The 4854-nt window shown below is 44.5% G+C and overlaps 1 protein-coding gene across 2 annotated transcripts in view; it reads left to right on the top strand.

Moving 5' to 3' along the window:
* INTS10 (integrator complex subunit 10) overlaps nucleotides 1–4854 on the top strand; it is a 130496-nt gene that overhangs the window by 62088 nt on the left and 63554 nt on the right. The window lies entirely within an intron of this gene.

The following is a 4854-nucleotide window of genomic DNA, read 5'->3' as shown; positions in this document are numbered from 1 at the left end:
TTCTCGCGCCTCCGCTCTCCTTCCCGGCGCCCTGATCCTTCCTTCCTCCTGGAAACAGTTCCTCCCTTCCTAAGCCTACAAAGCGCTCAGGTCTGCTGTGTTCTTAGATCAAACACAGACCATCGTGAACAGAAATAACACAATTATTCAAATAGCCTGGATTGCTTGCTTTTTAGAGATTCATGCTGTTCAAATCACCCTGCAACGCGATTCTGCATTCCAAACGAGAAATCGTATTTACAGAGTTTAAGTGTCCAAGTAATATGTTCAATGTATTTGTTTTCAACAGATATCGGATGTTGTACCATAGAACTGTGTTTTTAGGTGCTATGTGCACACATTATGGAATACTGGCCATCTTTGTATGGGCCACATATCCGTTACTTCTCAGCATGTTTTCTGGATTTTTTAAGGGGAGGTGGCATGGTGAAATAGAAACCAAGGCACTGGAACTCTTGGGATTCTAGACCAGCCATTACCCAGCTGTGTGAGCTGTGGGGCCTTAGACAAGTCACTTGCCCTCTCTGGGTTTTAGTTTCCTGGTCTATGACTCATGGCCTTTGAAGCTCTCTCCTCTAAAATTCTCTGGTTTGGACATTATACTGGAACTTTCACAATTTTTAAACTACACAACTTCTAATTATAACTTCATTCCTTTGGGAAAATGTAATCTGCTTTATCACTACTTAAGGACAGAGTCTGCTGGCATCCATTGTGATAACAATCAGGGGGTCCCTGCCTTCAAATCCTGATGGGACTGTGGATTCAAAGGGCAAATCACTGCTTTTCCTTTACTGAGAACACTATTGACATTAACTCATTACTTAGCTTTATTTAACTCATTTGTTTGCTAGGCAAATGACAATACTAATCTTAGAAAAACCCATTTAGCTATGAATTCCATTTTAAATTTTGAAAAATGCCTCATGAAACACTTCCCCCAGCAAGGCTCTTTCTGACCAGGCACAAATACAGCAAAGGTCAAATTACATGTGTGCACACAGCTTAAGCCTCACTGCAGCTCAGGCGGGAGATGGTAACAGCTTCAAATGTAGAGAAGGATAAATGTTTATATATCACAGTTAATCCTAAGGAGGTAACTAGAAAAGATAACTTGAAAGCAAAGAAATTTTCATTTTGAATAAATAGCAAGAAAAATTTTCTGTGGGCCAACCTGCCGGCTGTTTCCAACAAGCAGATGTTGCAAGACCCATATGGTTCTCCGTTGCAGGCATGAGCATGTGGGACACACATGTGCCCGAACACACCAGTGCACAGGCGTGCACGGAGCCCTCCTAAACTGTTCTCCTCCTTCAGATTCTGCTCACACCCACCTCCTCCTGCAGCCTTCACACAACGCCCAGCCCCCAAGAGCTCCCTGTCTCTGAAAGCCAGAGGCTTTTCCAGTCTCCGCTACATGGTTCAGGATGTAATTGTCCTCTATTGTTTTATTAAGTAAATTTTATTTTCTTAACTGTATCATAGCATATCCTGCATTATATCCTCAATAGCATTTAATAGAGCTGAATACATGCTCAAGGCTTAACTAATATTTGTTAATTAATTAAACCAGTACCAGAAAGTGTGATTGGGTTATTTGTCTAAAATCAGGACAAATTCATACTCTTGCTCAGCCCCTCCTAATATTTCCAGCCCTGTGTGTGTGCATAATTTTCAGTACGCATCTTAAACATTTTCCTACATTAAAGTTTTTCTAAAATACTATCATCATACTTAGAAAAATGAATAACTCCATATTCAGGTTTCCCTAAATATTTCAAGAATAGCTTAATTCTATAGTTACCATGTCTAAAATAAGATTCAACCCATAGTATTATGCCTTTTATCTATGTTTCTTGGCACTGATGTGAAAAGACTAGATCAGTTTTTCCCCAAAAATGTCTTTACAGTTGTCTGGTTACTTGCTTCCAGTGTCCTTTAACTTATTCCTCTGTCTCCTGTATTTCCTATAAACTAAAAGTTGCAACTTTACTTCCGTTTTGGTATTTGGGGCAGAATACCTCACAGATGGTGGTATGTAGTTGACATTGCACCTTAGGAGGAGACATGTTCTCCGACCATCTCATCATTAGTGTTTGGACTAGTCCCTGGGTTAAGATGATGGCAGCCAGTGGTAAGTTCAGTGGGATAGCTGGTGGGCACAGCACAAAAAGTTATGAAGACTCTTACCTATGACCTTGGTTTCCTTTAAAGATGTGCTCTAACCAGCTACAGGGGACACTGTAATTTCCAAAGAGTAATATTTTTATGGTGTTGTGGACCTTTGGGTTGTGTCATAATTCTTTCTCAGAAGCACCTACTATTATGTACTAAAGTGAATTAGTTTGGTTAACAGGCCTGTGACTACCATTTATGTTTAACCTGACATTATTCCCTCTTTGTATTAAGACTTTCTGTGTAATATGTCAATAAAATAACAGTAAGAATAAAAGTGGCATCATTTCTTTGGTTCATGGACAAGCTTGGGTTTGGAAAAACTAGCCAAGAGCAGCAATATACCCACTGTGGTACACTGTCACACCTGCGGGCACAGGAACCCCTGTTGGGCAGGCCAGCGTGGCCTGTTGTGGAATCAGACATGCCCCTGAACAGTCAGGGATGGTTCCAGCTTTGGGCAAAAGAGGAGATGCAGCCAGGCCAGAAGGATGTAGCACACAAGGGGAAATCACAGAAAAAAGGGCACACGTTGTGAGGATGAACTCAGGCAATCCTCCAAATAGCCCTGTGAGGAAAACACAATCTTCGCCCCTATGTACGGGTAATGGTCCTGCCTCACCATCTGCGGGGCATAGTGAGCATGGTGTGGTGGGTGTGGTGAGCGTGGCAAGTGTGGTGGGTGTGTTGGGCATGGCAGGCATGGCAGTGGGTGTGGCAGGTGGTAAGCATGGTGGGATGTGACAGGCGTGGCATGTGCCTGCCCTCAAAAAGCCTGCTTAGCATGTGCACACAGGCCTGTGCTCCAAACTCACATCAAGAGGGCTCTGATTTTTCACAGGGGCTGCACCTGCCCGTCCCACACATTGTCAGATGCTTGGCATCCCTAGCCCCAGGCGCTATTGTTAATAGCCTCCCCAACATTGTGGCAACTAAAAATGCCCACTTAGACATTTCCAAACGCCAACTGGAAAGAGAACAAGAGAAGGGGGCAACAGCATTTCCAGCTGAGAATGGCTGGGTGCTGTGAAGGGTCCAGATGACTGTTTCAAAGTCAGAGGGGATGGAAAGGTTGGTGCTCAGATGCTGTGGCCTGCTGTCCACCCCTCACTACACACAAGTGCACACCCTAGGCCTCGGGGGTTGGGGCTGGACCGGGACACCCCGTGTAGATGCTCTCGGGACCCTGCGACGGGGCCACCACGGTTCTGAGCCTACCCTCTCCCCACTTCTCGCACTTCCTTACCCGTCCTGTAGGACCTCTCCCAACAGGAGGAATCACGCTTTGTTTGGCTACCCCAGAGACTTTATTTTTGTATCTTAATTTTGTCACTACATTTTAAAACTAGGTCTCATATAAAAACTGGATTTTCAGTTCCTCTTGACAAATGAGAAGCTCAAGCACCCAGGCCCACATTCCAGCCTGACAACGGACTGGAGCCCCCTGGAAGCACACGGGCCTCTCGAGGAGCTCGCCACTCCGTCGGCCCCGGGAGCCAGGAGTGGTGCCCACCTGCCGTGGAGTCCTATCTTTGCACTTCCGCATCTGCTACTGTCAAAGGCTTTCCTTTCTGCCCACTTTCAGCGGCCTCAGCCAAGGGAGGCATGCCCGGGTGGGGCAGTTAGGGAGGGGAAAGCCCAGATATTTGCACCCTGAGTGATTCATATTCCCCAAAATGCCCTACTCAGCTCAGTAGTGGCTGATCTCAGTCTGAAGACTTAGTCCACGTGAGCTGCTGGTGTCCCCTGGTGCCATCTAAACAAACTCTGGTGCTGCTAATAGTCCTGACCTTCCTAAATAAGGGAGCATCTGCTGCTGCATCTCTCCAACCTGGTGTACATTTCAAAGCTGTCTTCCTCCTCCTGACCACTGACGGTGAAAGATGATTCTCCTGCCTGTGAGGTGGGTGTGAGGATGGTGAGGGCATAAGCTGGGCTATCTCAGCTGACTTCTGTCTTTTTCCATTCCCATCTCATGGGAGGGACTGAGTTGTACAGAGTCAGAGAAATGGTTTATGAGGCAAGAGACAGGGGGTCTGCAGTTGGATCTGTTAGTCACTCTACCTCTTGAGATTAAAAAAAAAGTGAGCTGGGCTAAATAACCCATGAGGTCCATTCCCTCCCATGAAGTCATTGATCTCATAGTTCAGGTACACAGACACCCCCATGCTGGTGCACAAGTGTGATATTGCTATTGAAATCATAATAAAGAGAATTTCAAGTCAATTCTGAAAATTAAAAAATTTCAGTAAACAAAGAGATCTTTAATGTTTTACTATCTTCATGACCCTTTTCGAATTTTCAATACTTGCTTCTCTTTATCCTTCTATCTAATCAAAGGCCGTGGTGTCCCTTTTATCCAAATGCTTATTTCATTTCTTTTAAAATTGTTTACTTGTGAGTACAAGATCCTCTCTCCTCTGAGATCACTGAGCAAATTCTGGAAAGTTGGGCTGGGAAGTCTGAGGTATCTTCAAGTATAAACAAATGTGTTAAGAAGTCAGTGTTTAGATCAGGGTTTCCTTGCCCCTGGCTGGGAGCATTTTCCCCCATCTTCCTGCTTTGCAGTTCTTAAAACTCTATTAATATCTGATAAGGGGTTAATATCCAGAATATAAAAAGAATTCCTACTACTCAACAACAACAAAAAACAAGTAACCTGCTTTTTAAAAGGGCGAA

Source organism: Manis pentadactyla, chromosome 7 (assembly GCF_030020395.1).
Source record: "Manis pentadactyla isolate mManPen7 chromosome 7, mManPen7.hap1, whole genome shotgun sequence".
In the NCBI taxonomy this organism is placed as follows: domain Eukaryota; kingdom Metazoa; phylum Chordata; class Mammalia; order Pholidota; family Manidae; genus Manis; species Manis pentadactyla.
This window is presented reverse-complemented; position numbering and strand designations above follow the sequence as displayed.